Below are 23388 nucleotides of genomic sequence, written 5' to 3'. Positions count from 1 at the left end.
CAGGCATGCTGAGGTCTCAGGTCCAATCCCTGGTTGGGGCACTTACAAAAAGCAATCAATCAGTCCACAACTATCGGAACAATTAAGTGGAACAATGAGTTAATGCTTCTCTCTCTCTTTCACTCTCTAATCAATGGAAAAACTTTAAAAAAATTTAACAAAATTGATCAAGGACCTAAATATGCAACCTAAAACTATAAAACTCTTGAAGAAAACGTAGAACTGCCTGGCCTATGTGGCAGACTGCACAGAGCTTTGACCTGGAGCACTGAAGTTGCTGGTTCAAAGCCATGGGCTTGCCCAGTCAAGGCATATACAACAAGTAATGAACAGCCAAAGTGAAGCAACTATGAGTTGATGCTTCTCACTCCCCTCCACCTCTCTCTCCTCTCTCACTCTGTAAAATCAGTAAACAAATCTTTTATTTTTTAGACTTTTAAAATTTATTTTTAGAGAGAGAGGAGAGAGACAGAGAGAGAAGAAGGGAGGCGCAGGAAGCATCAACTCCCATATGTGCCTTGATTGGGCAAACTCAGGGCTTTGAACAAGTGACCTCAAAATTCCTGGTCAAGGCTTTACCCACTGCGTCACCACAGGTCAGGCTCAGTAAATAAATCTTTAAAAATAAGGAAAGAGAGAGGAAAAAGAAAACATAGAGCAAAAGCTTCATGACATTGGATTGTGCAGTGATGACACCACAGGCACAGCAACCAAAAAAAAACAAATAAGTCGGACTTCACAAAACTTTTAAATTTTTGTGCATCAAAAGACACTATCGCCCTGGCCGGTTGGCTCAGCGGTAGAGCGTCGGCCTGGCGTGCGGGGAACCCGGGTTCAATTCCCAGCCAGGGCACATAGGAGAAGCGCCTATTTGCTTCTCCACCCCCTCCTTCCTCTCTGTCTCTCTCTTCCCCTCCCGCAGCCAAGGCTCCATTGGAGCAAAGATGGCCCGGGCCCTGGGGATGGCTCTGTGGCCTCTGCCCCAGGCGCTAGAGTGGCTCTGGTCGTGGCAGAGCGACGCCCCGGAGGGGCAGAGCATCACCCCTGGTGGGCGTGCCGGGTGGATCCCGGTTGGGCGCATGCGGGAGTCTATCTGACTGTCTCTCCCCGTTTCCAGGTTCAGAAAAAAAAAAAAAAGACACTATCAACAGAGTAAAAAGGCAACCCACAAAATAAGGGGAAATATTTGTTGTCACATCTAATAATGATTTAATATCTAGAATATACATATAGAGAATGCCTAAAATGCAAACAAAAAAACAAACAACATGATTCAAAAACGGGTGAAAGACTGGAAGGGACATTTCTCAAGAAGATGCCTGACCAGTGATGCAGAATGGATAGAGTGATAACATGGGACACTGAGGATCCAGGTTTGAAGCCCCAGAGTCACCAGCTTGAGTGCAGACTCTCCAGCTTTAGCGCAGGGTCACTGGCTTAAAGCCGAAGGTCACTGACTCAGCTGGAACACCCCCCCCCCCACTCCCCCATCAAGGCATGTATGAGAAAGCAATCAATGAACAACTAAAGTGATGCAACTACGAATTGATGCTTCTCATCTCTCTCTCTTCCTGTCAGTCTGTCTCTCTCTCCCTTCCTCTCTCTGGCTAAAAAAAAGAAGGTAAAAGAACAGCCAATAAGCATATGAAAAGATGCTCAACATCATTGAGCATTAGGAAAATACAAATCAAAACTACAATGTGATACCACCTCACACTCATTAGGATGGCTACTATCAACTATGAGGAAACAACAAATAGTGATGAAGATATGGAGAAATTGAAGCCTTGGTGCACTGTTGGTGGAAATTTAAAATGTACAGGCTGCTGTGGAAAACACCATGATGGTTCCTCAAACACTGAAAATAGAATATAAGCCAGCAATTCCACTACTAGCTGTATACCCATAAGGATTTACAGCAGGTTCCCAAAAAGATAGATATACTCCCACGTTCACAGCAGCATTATTCACAATAGCCATGAAATGTAGAAAAGAAAGGCTCTTAGCATAAATAATGTTTAGCAGAATTTACTTTCTCTAAAACAAAGAGAATTTTAGCAGAACTTACTTTTTCTAAAAGACTCCCTACCTTTGGCCTTCAGGCTAGTTTCCCAGGCTGTGGCCTTGGGCTAGCTTTGCAAGGTTGCAGATGTTCCTGGAATGTTTCTCCCTGAATTAATCTTATAAATAAACATTGTAAGAGAGCTTGTTTCACTGCTTTTATTGCTTGCTTCCTCTCCTCCCCATTCCCCAATCAGTGTATAATTTTGTTTTTAAAAGCTAGCCCCAAATTGTGTTCGGGGGCCCCATGATTTGAATGACTTAGGTCTCTGCAGTCGCAGGCTTTAAAATAAAGACTTCTTAATTTGGCTACTTAATTGTGTGGCAAGACATCTGTTTCTCGCTGTTCCAATACAACAGCTAAAACATGGAAGCAACCCCAGTGTCTACCACAGATGAATAGATAAGTAAAATGTGGTATATACAAACAATGGAGTATAATTTGGCCTTAAAAAGGATGAAAATTCTGACCCATGCTACAACATGGATGAAACATGAGGACATTATGCTAAGTAAAATAAGCCCGTCACAAAAAGACAAATATTGTTTGACTCCACCTCCAAATCATAAAGACAGAGAATATAATGGTTACCCCCCAGAACTGGGGGAGCAAAACACGGAGAGTTACCAGTAACTGAGTGTCGAGTTCCAGTTTTACAGGATGGAAAGAATTACGGAAAGGGATGGTGGTGACTGTTGCAGAACAATGTACGCTGAATTATACACCTAAAATGGTTAAGATAATAAAATTTATGCTATGTATAATTTGCCACAATTTTTTTTAAATAAAAGGACTGATAGAGAATGAGAGGAAGAAAGTTGGAAAGTTGGTGATAGTGAGGACAAACAATTATTTTAAAAAGTGTGAGAAATCACCCTGGCCGGTTGGCTCAGTGGTAGAGCGTTGGCCTGGCGTGCAGGAGTCCCGGGTTCAATTTCTGGCCAAGGCACACAGGAGAAGCGCCCATCTGCTTCTCCACCCCTCCCCCTCTCCTTCCTCTCTGTCTCTCTCTTCCCCTCCCGCAGCCAAGGCTTCATTGGAGCAAAAAGTTGGCCTGGGCGCTGAGGATGGCTCCATGGCCTCTGCCTCAGGCGCTAGAATGGCTCTGGTTACAACAGAGCGACGCCCCAGATGGGCAGAGCATCGCCCCCTGGTGGGCATGCCGGGTGGATCCCGGTCAGGCGCATGCAGGAGTCTGCCTGACTGCCTCCCCGTTTCCAACTTCAGAAAAATACAAAAAAAAAAATTAAAAAGTGTGAGAAATCAACACAGTGGTTTCCTCTAGTGAGGGGAAAGAAATGTGAAGAAATGAGCCCTAGGGAAATTAAGAGTTAATAAAAACATTCACATGGTTTATACGGGAATGCATTACATACCAGTCGGTATATGCATGTGTCAAACTCATTGTACTGTATATGTAAGATCTGTGTGTTTTGTTGTAAATTTGAAAATTGTATCTCAAATTTTGTTTGTTTTTTTAAAGATCACAATTAGATACCATTTTAGATCATTCAACTAGCAAAATTTAAAGTTGAAAACCAAGTATTAGACTATAAAGCAACAGGACCTCTTATACATCAATAGTAGAAGGGTAAACGGCACAATCACTCTGGCAATAAATTTTGTATTATCTCTTTAACGTTTACTATCTGATGACCCAGCTGTTCCATTCAGAGGTATCTATCAAGGAGAATCTCTTGCACAGGGTACTACTAGAGTCACATACAAAAATGTTTCTTGGATCACTCTCAAACTCTACATGGCACCTCTTCTGCCTCCTCCAAAAACAGGGAACCACAACCTCAGCAAGCCAAGAACATGTTCTTCTACTTCAGAGAAAAAAAGAGAACTCTCTACACTTCCCACTTCACATGCATAAATCTATCTCTGGCTGCATTTACAGGCACCTCCTTCCCTCAGAAGAAAGAGGTCACTGCAGGCAAATCCTGTGTTTTGCAGGGAGCCTGTTCCCGCTGTTAGTCCCCTCTCTTCCTGTCCCCAAGTTTGCTCTAAACTGGCTCCTGTCCCCCTCCTCTGTATATGCACATGTTCAAGTTTCTCCCCTCAATTAAAAATATCAATACCTGTGTTCCCTCCTCTATGAGCACCTTAAACTCATTCTTCCCCTTCCCAATTAAACTTCTCACAAGACTAGTCTATACTCCCTGACAGTCCCTTCTTCATCTGCCATTCAATGCTCAGATTCTGGCTTCTGACCCGATTGCTACGTAAAAGAAAAAATAATAAAATAAACAAAAACTCCTGGTAACATCATTATAAGACTAAAGCTACAGCCATTTTATAAACCTTATTTTACCTGACCTCTCTGCAGCATATAAACACTTCTTAATCTAATTTTTTACTTCTATGATAAATCTCTCTCCTATCTCTCCCCTATAGGCACCAGAGATTTCAAGACGAATATGACAAACTCTGACTTCAAGAAGCAGAGATTTTAAAATGAGAGAAGTACATGCAAATGATCACAACACAGTTAAAAGTACTATCAGAGTGTAGGTACAGAATGCTGCAGTAGCTCTGTGATGGGGAGGGAGAGACCGTGTCTTCCAGGAAGAGTAAACAAGAGTATGCAAAGCCACAAGGGTAAACCCACAAGGTCTGTGCAGGGAACTTAATGGGTTGTGTTTGAGCACACAAGTTTTGAAATCAAACAATCCAATTCTACCACTTGCCAGCTCAATGAGAATAAAATACCATTTTACAATCACAGGACTATTATAAAAATTAAATTAAACATTATATATAAAACACAACATACGTCTGGTATTTATCAGAAGATCTCAATAAATGTTACCTCTTTCATGACAAAAACACTCAACAACTAGGAATAAAAGGGAACTTTCTCAATCTGATAAAAGGCAGTTACAAAAACCCACAGGTAACATCATATACTTAATGCTGAAAGATTGCACCCGTTCCCCTTAAGATTAGGAACAAGACAAGAATATCAACTCTCACAACTTCTATTTTTTTTCTTAGATTTTATTTTTTCATTTTAGAGAAGAAAGAGAGAAGGGAGAGGGGAGGAGCAGGATGCATCAATTCCCCTATGTGCCTTGACCAGGCAAGCCCAGGATTTCAAACCAGCAACCTCAGCATTCCAGGTTGATGCTTTATCCACTGCGCCACCACAGGTCAGGCCCACCACTTCCATTTAACATTTGCTAATGGTTTTACTAGGATACTTAGACAAGAAACAAACAAAAGGCATCCAGATTGGAAAGGAAAAAATAAACTACCACTATTCGCAGAGAAGTGATCCTACATATAAAAAAACCTCTAAATAATGTATTAACAACTATTAGAAATAATAAATGAATTTAAGTTCAGTAAGGTTGAATAATGCAAATATCAATTATATTTCTATACACCAGCAATGAACAATCCAAAAAATGAAAGCAAATAATTTACAGTATTATCAAAAAAATAAAATACGTAGGAATAAATATAACAAAAAAAAGTACAAGACACACACACACTGAAAACTATAAAACAACACTGAAAGAAATTAAAGAACACCTAAATAAACATACTCAATGTTCATGCAATGGAGGATTACTATTGTAGAATTTCTGAACTGATTTACAAATTCATAATACAGATTCAACACAATCACGATCAATATCCCAGCTGGATTTTTTATACAAATAGACAAGCTTATCCTAAAATTCATGTGGAAATACAAGCACCTCAGTAAAGCAAAAAACTATCTTGAATAAGAACAAAGTTGAGCCAGACCAGGCAGTGGCATAGTGGACAGGACAGAGCATCAGACTGAGACCCAGAGGTTCAAAGCCCCAAGGTCGCTGGCTTGAGCGCGGGCTCACCAGCTTGAGCATGGGGTTGCTGGCTTGAGCATGGGATCATTGACATGAACTCATGGTCACTGGCTTTAACCCAAAGGTCACTTGCTTGAAGCCCAAAGTCACTGGCTTGAGCAAGGGGTCACTCGCTCTGCTGTAGTTCCCCGCCCCCATCAAGGCACATACTAGAAAGCAATCAATAAACAACTAAGGTGCCACAACCAAGAATTGATGCTTCTCACTTCTCTCCCTTCCTGTCTGTACCTATCTGTCCCTCTCTCTGTCTCTCTGTCACAAAAAGGGAAAAAAAAGAACAAAATTGAAAAACTAACACTTTATGATTTCAAAACATACTAACCAAGACAGTAAGGAGAGATGTATAAATCAATGGAATAGAACTGACAGTCCAGAGATAGCCCCTTACATTTATGGTCAAGTTGATGTTCTTCCAAGCTTGCCAAGATAATACAAAGTGTAACACTGCTGACCAAGGTCAGACAGGTCCACACTGAATTCGGGCAGACAATAGAAAAACTGCAGAGCCAGAAAGCAGGCAAACTAACATTTAATAAAGTCTCCAACAGCGGACTAGCAAACAGGCATCGGAAAACCTCTCCTCAGGCAAATGAACAGCAAAAACAACCCCTCACAGTGGCGGGAGGCAATCCAGGCATCCACAATCCCCCATCTCTCGGAGTCTAGAGCACATGCACCCATAGCCTTATAGAGGATATGCACACGTGCCTCTGCCACGTGCTCACACTAATCAGGCAAAGGGCTTGCAGCAGGTAAACCAGCAAGCAAGCCAAACACAGCTGCCCCACAACTTCACATCCACTAGAATGGCTAAAATTTTTTGTCATTTATTTTTTTAAGAGAAAGAGACAGGAAAGGAGAAAGAAAAACAGGAAGGGAAAGAGGAGATGACCAACTAGTAGTTGTGTCACTTGAGTTGTTTATTGATTGCTTCTTGTATGTGCCTTGACCTGGGAGTGGGGAGAAAGCCAGTGACCCCTTGCTCAAGCCAGTGACCCTGGGATCATGTTGATGTCCCGTGCTCAAGCTGGCACGTCTGCACTCAAGCCAGCGACCTTGGAGTTTCGAACTGGGGACCTCAGAGTTGACGCTCTAACTTGTTTTTTTTAATAACAATAAATGGTGCTGAGAATATGCAAAAACAGAAACTCATATATCACTGGTGGAAATATAAAGTGATACAGTCTCTTTGGAAAAACGGTTTGGTAGTTCCTCAAAATGTTAACGAAATGACCCAGCAATTCCACTCTTAAGTATGTATCCAAGAGAAATACAAACAACAAAAATGTGTACACAAATGTTCCTAACAAAACGCTCATAATAGCCAATATGTGAAAATCAATCCTAATGTCCACCAACTGATGAATGGATAAACACAGCTGTTGGGAAAACCAGTTAGGCTTGCTAACGGTGTACTGGCTGCAAGCATTTTGCTTAATTAGTTCATGAGCACGTGGCAGAGGCACATGTGTATAGCTTATGTAAGGCTATGGGTGCTTGCCCTCAGAGGGATTGGGGATTGCTGATTGTGCATTGTTTGCCCACTACTGTGAGGGGCCATTTTTGCTCTTTCTTTGCCTGAGGAGTTTTCCCTGCCTCTGTGCTTGTTCGCCATTGCAAGACTCTATTAAACGGCCCAATGCTCTGCAGCTCTGCAGTTTCTCTACTGTCTGCCCGAATTCAATGTGGGCCTGCCTGGCCTTGGCCACCGGCATCACAACGCCATATACATAATGAGGAGTCCAGCTCATGATCAAAACATCTATGTTCCTTTGCCACTAGACCAGGGGTAGTCAACCGTTTTATACCTACCGCCCACTTTTGTATCTGGTAGTAGTAAAATTTTCTAACCGCCCATCGGTTCCACAGTAATGGTGATTTATAAAGTAGGGAAGTAACTTTACTTTATAAAATTTATAAAGCAGAGTTACAGCAAGTTAAAGCATATAATAATAATTACTTACCAAGTACTTTATGTCGGATTTCGCTAAGTTTGGCAGAATAAATCTTTATAAAACAACTTACTATAGTTAAATCTTTTTATTTATACTTTGGTTGCTCTGCCAACCGCCCACCATGAAAGCTGGACTGCCCACTAGTGGGTGGTAGGGACCAGGTTGACTACCACTGCTCTAGACTATAAACAATTCCAAAGGCTTTGCCTGGCAGACCTCTGGTGGGAGAGCCGCCCTCCCCCACACCAGACCAGTAGCACAGCCGTGCATTGCAGTCTCTAAAGAGAGTTGCCTCATCGCTTCTCGGCCTTTTGGCTAAGATCAAGTGTAAAGAGAGTTGCCTCAGGGACTCAGGCCCCGTGACCAACAATGCTATTAAGTGTAGCTGCATCGATAACCTGGTGCCTTCATTCAGAGGCCTCTTTATCTGTAACCTTCAGCTGAAGCCTTTTCTCAGGTACCTCTGCCGAGGCCTTCTCATCAGAGAGAAAACAATAAAGACAACTTCTAATCTATTCTCAGTAGTTACATGCCTAGCCTTTTCCACCTCGCCCTCCAGTCTGCCCTGGGTCCATAAAACCGAAGGAAACTTTTGTTTGGGACTCCATCCGCAGTGAGACTACCACCCCACCCCCACCCCCACATGCTGATCTACCCAGGGGTTAGGGAGTGTGAGGGCCCACTGCTGGCTAGACCCCAAGGCACCTGCGCAGGAGCTATGCCCGAGGACATGACCCGGAAGTGAGAGCACATGCACTGTTACTCCCACATAACCTGATGCAGTATCTAGTTACTCCAACAGAACAAGGGGGTCACATGCGCAAATCCTACTGCACTGTATAAAACTGGCCTTGGAAAATAGTGCGTAACAGCTTCTGTAACCTTCTCTCCTCCATGTCGACTACACGTGTAGTCCTTTTCCTTTGGCACCTTACCTCCCAAAGGGGCCCCAAGCCCATGACAGGGAGAAAGAGAGCTGCCCTTTGGGTAAAGCCTCCTATTTATACTCTCAGTAAATGAATAAAAGTTTCACTGTTACTATGATTTGGGCTTGTCTTTAATCAGCTATCTTGAACCTACCTGGAAGTGTAGCTCATTTCTTCATCCAGTTGAGCTCCTAATATATACAATGGAATATTATTCAGCTATAAAAACAATGAAATGACCTGTGGTAACAGAGTAGATAAAGTGTTGACCTGGAATGATGAAGCTAGTTCAAAACCCTGGGCTTGCCCGGTCAACGCACATACAAGAATCAACAGGTATAAGTTGACGCTTCCTGCTTGAAATGCCAGTGGTCAAGGCCAGGCAGGTTCACACTGGATTTGGGCAGACAATAGAGGAACTGTGGAACCAGAAAGTGGTGGACCATTACCATTTATTGGAGGCTCACTGAGATGGGAAAGCAAATAAGCAAAGGAAAACCACTTTTCGCAGTGGAGGGCAAGGGGATCAGGAAAACCACCCCTCACAGTGGCCGTTGAGGGAATCAGGAAACCGCACCTTGCAGAGCAATCTGGGAGAATCACCACTGAAGGAAAGCACCTATAGCTTTACATAGAGGCACACATGTGGCTTCTGCTACATGCTCACACACTAACTGTGCAAAGTACTTGCAGCCAGAAAACCAGGGAGCCAGCCTAACAGAGCCATTTTCCCTACACCACTCCCCTACTTCTCTCTCTCTCTCTCTCTCTCTCTCTAAAAAAATAATAATAATGAAGTACTGATTCATAAAAAAATATAGGTGAACCTTGAAAATATTATGCTAAATAGAAGAAATCTGACACAAAAGAGACCACATAGTACATTTAAATGAAAAGTCCAGAACAAGCAGATCTAAAGGAACAAAAAGCAGATGGGTAGCTGACAGAGAGTGAGTGGAGGATTAAATCAGTAGTGACTTCTAACAAGTGCCAGTGTCTCTCTGGAATGATAAAATATTCTAAAATTAGACTACTATGGTGGCTACACAGTCTAAATTTAAGAAAAAACCTCTGAACTGCACACTTTAAATTTTATGTTATATAAGTAATTTCTCAAAAATTGCTATTTTTAAAAAAAGGTTAGTTCAGCCTGACCAGGCAGTGGCATAGTGGATGGAGTGTCAGACTGGGACACTGAAGATCCATTTTCAAATCTCAACGTCACTGGCTTGAGTGTGGGCTTATCTAGCTTAACTGTGAGGTCACCAGCTTAAGCACAGGACACTGGCTTGAGCTTGGGATCATAGACATAACCCCATAGTTGTTGGCTTGAGCCCAAAAGTTGCTGGCTTGAAGCCCAAGGTCACTGGTTTGAGAAAGGGGAGACTGGATCGGCTGGAGCCCCCTGTTCAAGGTAGCTATAAAAGAAAGCAACCAATGAACTAAGGTGCTGCAACTATGAGCTAATGTTTTTCATCTCTCTCCCTTCCTGTCTGTCCCTTTCTGACTCTCTGTCACAAAAAAAAAAAAAAACAAAACAAGTCAGAAATGAAGAATACACTAACTGAAGGCCCTGGCCAGCTGCTTCAGTGGTAATTGGCCCAGCATGTGGATGTCCTAGGTTCAATTCCCAGTCACATCACACAAGAAAAGAGACCACCTGCTTCTCCACACCTCCTCCTCTTTTACTCCTTTATCTATCTCTCTATCTCTCTCTCCTTACCCCCCTCCCACAACCATGGCTTGATCGATTCGATTGCATAGGCCTCAGGTACTGAGGAGAGCTCCCTGGAGCATAGCTTGACTGTGAGCATGGCCCCAGATAGGCAGAGCATAGGCCCCACACAAGGATTGCCAGATGGATCCCGGTCAGGGCATATGCAGGAGTCTATCACCCCTCCTCTCACTTGTAAAAGAAGAAAAAAATGTTTTTAAATTTAAAACAAGAATACATTAACTAAAATGAAAAATACAATACAGGGAACCAGCAGTAGAGTACATGAAGTAGAGACTCAAATCAGCACTTCGGAAAATAAGGAAGCAGAAAACCTAATCAGTACAGCAAAATAAAAAATAATATTTTTCCTTTTTGTGATCGAGACAGAGAGAAAGACAGACAGACAGACAGAAAGAGAGGAGAACAAATAGGTACAGATAGGCAGGGGGAGAGATAAGCATCAATTCTTCACTGTTGCACCTTAGTTCTTCATTGATTGCTTTCTCATATGTGCCTTGATGGGGAGGCTACAGCAGAGGAAGTCACCTTTTCCTCAAGCCAGTGACGGCTCAAGCCAGCAACCAAGGGGTCATGTCTATGATCCCATGATCAAGCCAGTGACCCCATGCTCAAGCTAATGAGCCTGCACTCAAGCCGGTGACCTCAGGTTTTCGAACCTGGGTCCTCTGCATCCCAGTCTGACACTCTATCCACTGCGCCCTCACTTGGTCAGGCGAAAAAAAAATTTTTTCTAATAATGAAGACATTATAAGGAGACTCCGGGATAACTTCAAGTACACCAACATTCACATCATAGTGATGCCAGAATGAGAAGCAAAAGAACAAGAAACTGAAAACCTATTTGAAAAAATAATGATAAAAAACTTCCTTAATTTGGTGAAGGAAACAGACATACAAATCTAAGAACTGCAGCGTCCCAAAAAGATGAACCCAAAGACATTCTCACACCAAGACACATCATAATAAAAATGCTCAAAGTTAAAGACAAAAGACAAAGAGAGAATCTTAAAAGCATACAGAAAAAAGCAGCTAGTTACATACGAGGGAGGTCCCATAAGACTGTCAGCTGATTTCCTCAAAAGAAACTTTGCAGGCCAGAAGGGACTGGCAAGAAATATTCAAAGTGATGAAAAGCTAAGAACTATAGCTAAGATTACTCTACCTAGCAAAGCTATTATTTAGAGACAAAGGACAGATAAACAGCTTCCCCCACACAAAAAAAAACCAAAGAAGTTCATCATCACCAGCCTGATCAGGCGGTGGCGCAGTGGATAGAGCATTAGACTGAGACGTGGAGGACCCAGGTTTGAAACCCCGAGGTCACTAGCTTGAGTGCAGGCTCATCTTGTTTGAGCAAGGCTAACCAGCTTGAGCCCAAGGTCGCTGGCTTTAGTAAGGGATTACTCTGTCTGATGTAGCCCCCTGGTCAGGGCACATATGAGAAAGTAGTCAATGAGCAACTAGAGAGCCACAACAAAGAATTGGTGCTTCTCATCTCTCTCCCTTCCTGTCTGTCTGTCCTTATTTGTCTCTCTCTTTGTCTCTGTCAGAAAAAAATAAAAGTACAGTGGGTCCTCAGGTTACGACAGTCTCAACATACGACATTTTGCGTTTACACGCTCACTCCCATAAAGAGTTTAAAAAATTGAGACATGAGTGTTTTGGCTTACATCGTTAGTGTCATACTTATAGACTATGTGGGCAAACTAATTTGATTAGAAGTCATCAACCTTCCAGATTAGCCTGGAACAATTCTTTAAGAAGGTAAAGAGGCCTACAAAACATCCTGTACCCTCTGCATCAGCTGTTTCTCGAGAAGAAACACCTGTAGTACAGGTAGAATCATATCTAGCATCTCCTGCATGTTCCTTTGGCAATCCTTATTCACCTGATCCAGTATCTCTAGCACCTTCTGTAGCTTCTCTTGCCTCTCCAACTTCCTCTTCCCAATAGGTCACTCTCTCCCACCTTCCAATGCCCATTCCAGGGTGCAAGCCAACCACAGGTAAGGAATTATTTTTTTACACTCATTTTTTGTCATTTTTTCTGTTACTACAGTACAGTGTCCAATACAGTATATTTATGTCCTTTTCCTTTTTCTGTGGCTTAGTTGTGTTTTTATGTTCTAGATTATGATTTTACAACTGTGTTAGGATAGGTAAGTGCTAACTTAGGCTAGGGCAGGCGTGGCCAACAGTTTTTGCCCCTGGGCCAGATTAGAAAGAAAACTTTTTTCATGGGCCGGACGAAATATTAAAATTAAAAAATGTTAAATACAAAAATGATTCATTTAAGTAAACAATATTTTATTATGTAAGTAATTTAGTACAACATATTAACAAAAAAAAACTAATGTGATGTGTTGAGGCGCTTTGCATCGCCTGTTATTTTTTTAATATCTGGCTCTATACTTGTAGTAGCTATTAACACAGACTCCAAATGTAAATCATTCAATCTTCATCTTGTACTTTTATTTAGATTCATTAAAGAAAAAGTTTGTTCACAAATATAAGTTGAGCTGAAGATTACTAAAGATATTGTAGTTTATGTATAACGATTTAAAAGTACCACTTATTTAATTTCCACAGTTCGTCGTGCGGAGAATATTAAAAATTTAATTGCGGACGGCATAAACTCATTATGAGAGCCAGATCCAGCCTGCGGGCCATATGTTGGCCATGCCTGGGCTAGGGTGTGTTTCAACTTACACCAAAATTCAGGTTACGTCACTGTCATAGGATCGGAACTGTGTCATAACCCAGGGACCCCTGTATTACAAGAAGTGTTAAAGGATCTTCTTTAAGAAGAAGGAAAAAACATTAAAAATGAGTGAAGAAATAGCAATTAATGCATATCTATAGACAATTACTTTAAATGCAAATGGATTAAATATTTCAATCAAAGTAGACAGTGACATAATGGATAACAAAACAAGACCATTACATATGCTGCCTATAACAGACTCACTTCAGATCAGAATATACAGACTAAAATGCAAAGGAATGGAAAAAGATATTCAATGAAAATGGAAACAAAAAAGCTGCAGTAGCAATACTTATACCAGAAGAAACTTTGAAACAAAGACTATAACAAGAGACAAAAAGGACCCAACAGCTCCACTTCTGGTACTTACCCAAAGAAATCCAAAACACTAAATCAAAGAGATATACATCCACATGTTAATTGCAGCATTATTTAAAATAGCCAAGATATGGAAGCAACAACCTAAATGTCCATCAATAGATGAATGGGCCTGACCAGTGGTAGTACAATGAATCAAGCATCAACTTATAACTCTGAGGTCACCGATTAAATACCCCAAGGTCTCCGAACATGGGCTCAGCTTCAGCACAGGCCCCCAGAGGTTGCCAACTTGAGCCCAAAGATTGCTGGCGTGAAAAGCCCAAGGTCAGGATGGCTTAAGCAAGTGTACACTGGCTCAGCTTGAGTCCAAGGTCCAATCCCAGGTCAAGATGTGTATGAGAAGCAATCAATGTTCAACTGAAGTGAAAGCAACTACAAGTTGATGCTTCTCACTCTCTTGCCTTCCTGTCTCTCTCTCTCAAAAAAAAAAAAAAAAAGTAGTGCATATATATATATGCAGCCATAAAAAAGAATGCAATCTTCCTCTGCAACAGTATGGATAGACCTAGAGGGTGTTAATGCTAAATGAAAGTCAGACAGAGAAAGACAAATGCCAGATAATTTCACTTATATGTGGAATCTAAAATAAATAAATAAATAAACAAACAAACAAGTAAGCAAGCAGAACAGAAACAGAACCACAGATACAGAGAACATTCTGATGTTTGCCAGAGGGGAGGGGGGGTTGGAGGACGAGTAAAAAGGTGAAGAGATTGAGACGTACAAATTGGTAATTACAGAACAGTCACAGGGATGTAAGGTGTGGCATAGGGAATACAGTAAATACTATAATAACTAAATATGGTATCAGATGGATACTAGTTTTATCAGGGTTATCCATTTTATAAGTTATATAAATGTCTGATCACGGGGTGTGCACTTGAAACTAATATATAAAGAATTGTATGTCAACTGTTACTTTGAAATTAAAAAATAAAGAAATAGAAAAGAAGCCCTGGCCGGTTGGCTCAGCGGTAGAGCGTCAGCCTAGCGTGCGGAGGACCCGGGTTCAATTCCTGGCCAGGGCACACAGGAGAAGCGCCCATTTGCTTCTCCATCCCTCCGCCGCGCCTTCCTCTCTGTCTCTCTCTTCCCCTCCCGCAGCCAAGGCTCCATTGGAGCAAAGATGGCCCGGGCGCTGGGATGGCTCTGTGGCCTCTGCCTCAGGCGCTAGAGTGGCTCTGGTCGCAACATGGTGACGCCCAGGATGGGCAGAGCATCGCCCCCTGGTGGGCAGAGCGTCGCCCCATGGTGGGCGTGCCGGGTGGATCCCGGTCGGGCGCATGCGGGAGTCTGTCTGACTGTCTCTCCCTGTTTCCAGCTTCAGAAAAATGAAAAAAAAAAAAAAAAAAGAAAGAAATAGAAAAGAGATGGAGATTACATCCCACCAGTATGGAAAAGATGTGAGAGAAATGAGAGCCTCCCCTCTTAAACCACAGCAGTAAACCACTAAAACAGAATTCAAGGAAACTGATCACAAAAGCAGATGCTAATCTCCAGGTCTCATCTTCAGTTCATTATTAATTAATGCATTCTTCCCACAAATGTTTATGAAGTTTCTCTATGTGTTAGGGATCATGTTAGTTGCTGGTGATGTAGCAGTACACAGAATATTATCTGTCCTCACTGTGCTTTTTGGCCTCTGTAGAGAGACTGACATTGTACACACACACACAGTCGTGGGGAGCACTTGAGGTCTTGTTCCTCGGCATAACTCATCAGTCAGGCTCAAATAAATTCTTATAACATTATTTTTAAAGAAATAAAACGTTTCCCACGGAAGCTAATTGTTCTAGCTGGCAGATCCAAAAATAGAATGAACTGTGGTCCCCAAATCAAGGCTTTAGAAGAGAAATACCCCTATTTAAACCATTTTAGACTTCACAAGAAAAATAAACTTCTCTTTTGTTAAGCCAAAAAAATATTTACATATATATATAATTTAAAGTTAAAATGCTATATGGTTCTATATAAATAAAAAAATATATACTATATTAACAGAAGAATGGGAGTGTGGGTAAAATCAATTCTTTCAGTGGCTCAAGTCTTCAAAAGAAAAGGCATTTTCTAAAAGTCTGCTCTCCCTATAATACTACCATGGTAACCTCTCATCTTCACAAAAACACAGAATTCAAATTTCTAGAAATGTAAAAGTAAACCAACAGCACAGGTTTATAAAGCTTAAATAAAAAGAAATATTAAATACAACAAATTATAAAAATTTTATCTACACTGGCAAAAAGAATCAAATTAAAATGACATATCAGCTTCATCAGTGAAATTAAACCTGCTTTAAGTAAGATGTTAATCATTAGTGCTATTCTAGTCCTCCTCCTTCCCAGATACAACAGCATTACCAGGTGTAAGCTCTAAGAAACAGTGCACAACTGGAGACCTCGCCACCACTACAGTGGTCTGGGAAGCAAGCTCTGATCATGACGGTTCATTAAACATACACCTACCAGCTGATGCACAACGCATGAGCAAAAATTCAGCTTTGTTGTATTAAGCCACTCAGATTTTGGAGTTTGTTCATTATGGCGTAATGTGGGCTATAATAACACCTACAAATGGTAATGTAGTAACATAATAATAATGCTATAGAACAGGCATCTTTGCACTCTGTTCCTGCAGTGTAAATTGGTAAAAATCTTTCTAGAAAGCAATTTTGCAATATACTAGAGTCTTAAAAAGTTCAAATCCTATGACTGAGTAACACTTCTTCCAGAAATGTCCTAAATAATAATAAAAAGTACAAAGACTTTGAGCTCATTTATGACTGTAAAGAACTTAAAACAGCCTGATGAGGCAGTGGCAGAGTGGATAGAGCATTGGACTGGGACAAGAGGACCCAAGTTCGAAACCCCAAGGTCGCAGGCTTGAGCATGGGCTCATCCGGTTTGAGCGCAAGGTCACTGGCTTGAGCGTGGGTGGAATCATAGAAATGACCCCATGGTCACTGGCTTGAGCTCAAAGGTCACAGGCTTGAGCTTGAGGTCACTCACTCTGCTGGAGTCCCCCCCCATCAAGGCACATATGAGAAAGCAATCAATGAACAACTAAGGAGCTACAATAAAGAACTGATGCTTCTCATCTCTCTCCCTTCCTGTCTGTCTATTCCTGTCTCTGTCACACGCAAAAAAACTTAAAACAAATAAAATGTCTCAATGATTAGTTGCTAAGTTAGAATGAGCAATCATTAAAATTATACAGCAAAACTGCTTTATGAAGTAATGGGGGAAACTGTGTAAAGGGCATATATGAAAACTCTACTATCTGCTCAATTTTTCTGTATATGTAATTCTAGAATAGGCAAAATTAATCTATAGTAAACAAATATCATATCAGTTGCTGCAGGAGCCAAAGACTGTATGGAAGAACTGACTGGAAGGGGACTTACAAGAAACATTTAGAAGTGATGAAAATGTTCTTTATTTTGACTGTACAGGTATAGATACATGTTAGTCAAACTTATCAAACACAAATCTTATCTTACTAAAGTTAATTTTAAAAATAAAACTTAATGACAAGAATGTTCATCCACTGAGTAATCTGAATTATGTGTAATATACATATTTACACAGAAAAAATACTAGCAATACAATAGTACTTTTCTTTATATAAAGATTATAGCTAATTTAACTTTTCCATATGTTCTGTACTTTCAAAATGCTCCAAATAACTATGTGTTTTTATTTTCATGTTAACAGTATTTAATTGAGAACCAGAGCTGAAAACCTAAAATCAGTTTGTGGTCTTAACTTATTAATTCAGCACACACTGTACCCCTGCAGCGCAAACAGCATCCTAAGTGGTAGAAGAATACTTGTGCACTTGGGTGTTTCCCCGAGGTTCAACTTAGAAATCTTTGAGGTGATCACCATAGCCTGTGAAATTGCACAAATCAATAATCTGCACATCACATCTGTTTATTGTCTTTACACTGGCAAATGACAGGTGTCAGGACTATTTTTAAGAAATAGTTACATTAACAATTATTTGCTTACCTAGTTTTTCGGAAGATAAGCTTAAAATTTCTACAGTGCTTAATACTGAACATGTATCACATGTTTTGAATTTATGTATTTTAAATTATGTGTGAATGTGTTTATAAGGATTCTATGCATAACTATTTAAAATTTTTATGAATTTTGAATTTATTTACTTAAAGAATTAAAAGTTTTTACAACTATGAAAATGGCTGTAATGCTGGTGACCAAGGCCAGGCAGGTCCACATTGGATTCGGGACGGTAGAGAAATGGTGGAGCCAGAAAACACTGGCCATTCCCTTTAATAGAGTTTCACAAGGGCAGACAAGCAAAACAGGCAGGGAAAACCACTTCTTAGGCAAAGAAACAGCAAAAATGGCCTCTCACAGTGGCGGGCAGGCAATCCATCATCCACAATCCCCACTGAGCACTATCACCCATAGCCTTACATAGACTACACATACATGGCACTGCTCAAGCACTAATGAAGCAAAGTACTTGCAGCCAGTAAACCAGTGAGCAAGCCTAACACAGCTGTTTTCTCCACAATGGCTAAAGTATTTAAAATTAAGAAATTGTGGCCCTGGCCAGTTGGCTCAGTAGTAGAGCACCAGTCCAGCATGTGGATATCCCCGGTTCAATTCCCATTCAGGGCACACAGGAGAAGCAACCATCTGCTTCTCTACTCCTCCTACTTCTCTCTCTCTCTCTGCTCTCTCCACAGCCACGGTTCAATTGGTTGAAGCGAGTTGGCCTTGGGTGCTGCGGATGGCTCAATGGCCTCTGTCTCAGACACTAAAAAAATGGCTCCAATGCTGAGCAATAGAGCAACGGCTCAGATGGGCAGAGCATCACCCCCTAGTGGGCTTCCTGGGTGGATTCCACCTCGTAGTGGGCTTCCTGGTTGAGGAATATACGGGAATCTGTCACTCTGCCTCCCTTCCTCCCACTAAAATTGCAGAAACATACTGCTCACAAAAATTAAGAGATGTTTCAAAATAAATGTGAAGCAATAAAATATCCCCTAATTTTTTATTTTTTATTTTTTGCATTTTTCTGAAGCTGGAAACAGGGAGAGACAGTCAGACAGACTCCCGCATGCGCCCGACCGGGATCCACCCGGCACGCCCACCATGGGGCGACGCTCTGCCCATCCTGGGCGTCGCCATGTTGGGACCAGAGCCACTCTAGCGCCTGAGGCAGAGGCCACAGAACCATCCCCAGCGCCCGGGCCATCTTTGCTCCAATGGAGCCTTGGCTGCGGGAGGGGAAGAGAGAGACAGAGAGGAAGGCGTGGCGGAGGGATGGAGTAGCAAATGGGCACTTCTCCTGTGTGCCCTGGCCAGGAATCGAACCCGGGTCCTCTGCACGCTAGGCCGACGCTCTACCGCTGAGCCAACCGGCCAGGGCCAATTTCCCCTAATTTTTGTGAGCAGTATATAAAAATGAGACAGAAAGATAAATGTGACAATGAAGAAAAGGCATTAAACAAAGAAAAACAAAAAGTATTATGTTAATCAAACAAAAACAGCTGATGCATGTAACTAACAAGCTACAATTAACAAGGAAGAATATAAAACAAATGTAATATTTTGATCAGGGAGTTCCATACCTAGGGCTTAGTAGATGTTCTCTGAATACTTACTGAAATATTCTAAAAATATTCCCCTTTTCTAGGAACCCTCCTGCACTGCTGGTAGGAATGCAGACTGGTGCAGCCACTGTGGAAAACAGTATGGAGATTCTCAAAAAACTAAAAATAGAACTGCTTTTTGACCCAGCCATCCCACTTTTAGGAATATACCCCAAGAACACCATATCACTGATTCAAAAGAAGAAATGCACCCCCATGTTTATAGCAGCATTGTTCACAATAGTGAAGATCTGGAAACAGACCAAGTGTCCGTCAGTGGACGAGTGGATTAAAAAGCAGTGGTATACACACACACACACACACACACACACACACACAATGGAATACTATGGGGCCATGAAAAAGAAGGAAATCTTACCTTTTGCAACAACATGAATGGACCTGGAAACTATTATGTTAAGTGAAATAAGCCAGGCAGAAAAAGAAAAATATCATATGACCTCACTCATTTGAGGAATCCAATGAACAAAGTGAACTGAGGAACGAAACTGAGACAGAGGAGGGATCAAAGGGACCAGAGGAAAAGAGGACAGAGGGAAAGGGGATGATAGGATAGGATAAACCTGAAAAGAAGGGGGGAGGGCACTGTGTGGAGGGGGCAAGGGGGATGTTAAGGGGAATACAGGGGAGGGGGGATGCATTCGGGGCAACACTAGAATCTATATAAACACAAATTTAAATCAATTAAAAAAATATTCCTCCTTTCTAATAATTATTCAGATTACAACTTAAAACCACTATTTTAAAACTATCTTTGAAGTAACTAATGTGTTTATGAGGAATTCAAGCCTTATCACATCCTGTTTACTATAAATACATACACACCCCATAAAAACAGTCAATTTACTAAATATCGCTTGCAAGAGAAATCATACAAATTGATACCCAGAAAAATGCCAGCTGTTTACCTTTATATTCCACACACTTCCTAGCACACAGTGGGTACTGTCAAATCATTCCTGAGCTACACAGTCATAGAGAAAATGTTTTCTCTGTTGGCCATATGTCTTAGTTATATTTAAAAGGTGTGAGTCATCAATTCTGGCAATAAAAGCAGAATTTACACTACAAATGCTTGACATATTTCAAGAGCTCTCACAAAGGGGAAGAGAAATCCATAGATGTATCCCTAAGAAAATACAACATTTCACTGTTTTTGATTTGCTATATTTAGACGACTCTGAATTGAATTATTCAAGCATACAAAAAAACAACTTTGAAGGGCTCTTGACAGTCTAGAAACAAAAGCTGCTATTCAGATAAAAGATGACAAGCAACAAGAACCTGACAGGCCAGTAATTTACATTTTCTGCACATTTGAATTTGTAGTCCTCAATAGCCATTAAGCAAAATTGGTTTCATGATGTCATCCAAAAAAGCCTCATGGACAACACTTTTAGGTCATTAAAAGAACAACCATTATCAATCTGTTTGAACTCATGTTTGCTCATTAGAAGCCTCTAAGTCAGCGATTCTCAACCTGTGGGTTGCGACCCCGGCGGGGGTCCAACAACCAAAACACAGGGGTCGCCTAAAGCCATCGGAAAATAAAATATGTATGGCTTTAGGCGACCCGTGTTTTGGTCCTTCGACCACTGCCGGGGTTGCGACCCACAGGTTGAGAACCGCTGCTCTAAGTGAATCAGGAGAAAGGTTTTAATTGTACCCTTAGTCTATCAATATTTATAATAGCTCTGAACTGTAACAAATTCTTATCCTCCCTTCTTTCCCTATGCCTAAAATAATTTATTTACATATAAGTGAAGAAACTAAGTTTCAGACAGACTAGCTCTTCCCTATCAAAAATGGAACCATCTCTGGCCTTGGCCAGTTTGTTCAGTGGTAGAGCATTAGCCCAGCATGTGGATGTCCTGAGTTTGATTCCTTCTCAGGGCGCACAGGAGAAGCAACCATCTGCTTCTTCACCCTCCACCCCCTTCTCTTTTTCTCTCTCCCCCTCCCACAGCCATGGCTCAACTGGTTCAAGCGTATTGGCCCTGGGTGCTAAGGATGGCTCCGTGGAGCCTCTGCCTCAGGCACTAGAAATAGTTTGGTTGAAAGCATGGCTCTAGATGGGCAGAGCATTGGCCCTAGATGGGGATTTCCAGGTGGATCCTGGTCAGGGTGTATATAGGAGCCTCTCTATCTCCCCTCCTCTAACTTGGAAAAAGAAAAAAAAAAAAGGAATCATCTCAAAGACACAAATTAGGTCTTAATATACATATATACTTACTCGGCTTAAAAAGCAAGGGTCAGAGAAACACATTCTCTTCCTTCTCTCCCACTTGTTAACCTCTGAATCTAGTATGCTCTTAAATGTGCCCCTGTCTTTGCAAATCGTATTTTCCTCTCAGCTTGGTTAGAATCTCCTCTTCAAATCTAACTGGCAAATTTCTACTCACTACAGAAGTCTTCACTGATTTTCAAAGAAAAGAGGGGTGCTCATGCAATCCTTCCTCTCATGTACCTTTTACATACTTCCATTGTAACTGCCTCTTACAATCAGAGAACTAACCACCTCTTAGCAGAGCTAATATTCAGCTGGTATACATCAGTACAGCCTTAAGGATTGTACTGAAGTACTGAAATACTTCTTTAAGACAGCCATCACTCCAAACACCACCAGTCCTAAGGTAACTACTGATGGCCCTCCCCTCTCCACTGCCACCACCACCAAGGAACAAAAGTAGCAAAGCCTTATATAGTATAAAAGATTGGAGGGGTCCTGCAAAACCCTGAGCAAGTGCTATGGCTGTCTTGATTAGTTGTTCCCTGTACTGTACTATGTTATAGTGACTGGTAAGTAATCTAAATATCACCTGTCTCTTCATACTCAAAGCCTAAAACACTCTCTAGTACATAGCAGATCTTTAATGACGGTTAATTCTTTACCAAAATAATGAATTAATACCAGCCCTTTCAATGACCCACAGCCAATGGATGTACTATCAAAACTATGCAGACACTAATCAGTTTGGCAACAAAAATCCAGGTCCTTAAGTATAAGATAGGACCATGATCATGTCTGCTTGCCATCAGCCTGATAAAATAAATTCTCAATTTAATGATGTGAGCAAAAATCTTCAACATGATTATTTCATAGAGCACACACAAAATTCAAGTATTTTTAACAATATTAAACAAAATTTAAAAACAAAGTTCCTATAATACCATAGTCACTATAAGAATATCAGTGACCAGTGAACTTTAGTGTCTCAGAAAGACAGGTATCACTAGTAGAACATAAGTGATTAATACAACTGAAGAGGAAAAGGCAAGAATAAGAAGAGCCAGTTAATTATGAATCACGTGTCTAGGGGCTAATTTTTGCTAGGGGCTTCAGATACTTTTAATTAGTTTTACTAGGCCTATTAATTATAATTAAAATATAAAAAAAAAGAATTTTCTGATCACAGGAATTTAATGAGTATGTAAAATCAGATACTTTTAAGTTATCCTTATGATTTAATTAAATGTTCAACAATGCACAATAATTATTTTGAAAGTCATCAGTAACATGTACATCACACTAAAATCAAGTTATTTAGAACAGTACTAAGGTGGCAACAAAATTCTTTTTTTTTTATTAAATGAGAGGCGGGAGACAGAAACAGACTCCTGCATGTACCCCAACCAGGATCCACCTGGCAAGGTCCCTACCGGGTGATGCTCTGCCCATCTGGAGCTGCTGCTCCATGCTCTTTAGACGCTGAGTCAATGCTCTACCACTGAGCCAGCCAGCCAGGGCTGTGACAGAATCTTTAAAACACCACAAAAGGCCTGATGAGGTGGTGGTGCATCATTGACCTGGGATGCTGAGGACTCAGTTCAAAACCCTGAGGTTGCTGGCTTGAGCACAGGCTAACCAGCTTGGGTGCAGGGTTACCAGCTTCAGTGTGGGGTTGCCAGCTTGAGCACGGGCTCACCTGCTTGAGTGTGGAATCAGAGACATGATCCCATGGTCACTGGCTTGAGCCCAAAGGTCACTGGTTTGAACAAGAGGTCACTGGTTCAGCTTGAGCCTCACAGTCAAGGCACATATGAGGAGCAATCAATAAG

The 23388-nt window shown here is 41.3% G+C and overlaps 1 protein-coding gene across 8 annotated transcripts in view; it reads right to left on the bottom strand.

Annotated features, from left to right (window-relative positions):
• Window positions 1-23388, bottom strand: part of PEAK1 (pseudopodium enriched atypical kinase 1) — a 264660-nt gene that overhangs the window by 189432 nt on the left and 51840 nt on the right. The gene's annotated exons all lie outside the window — the stretch shown is intronic.

This window comes from Saccopteryx leptura, chromosome 6, assembly GCF_036850995.1.
Source record: "Saccopteryx leptura isolate mSacLep1 chromosome 6, mSacLep1_pri_phased_curated, whole genome shotgun sequence".
Lineage (NCBI taxonomy): Eukaryota > Metazoa > Chordata > Mammalia > Chiroptera > Emballonuridae > Saccopteryx > Saccopteryx leptura.
The sequence above is the reverse complement of the archived record's forward strand: the minus strand, read 5'-3'. Positions and strand labels throughout refer to the sequence as shown.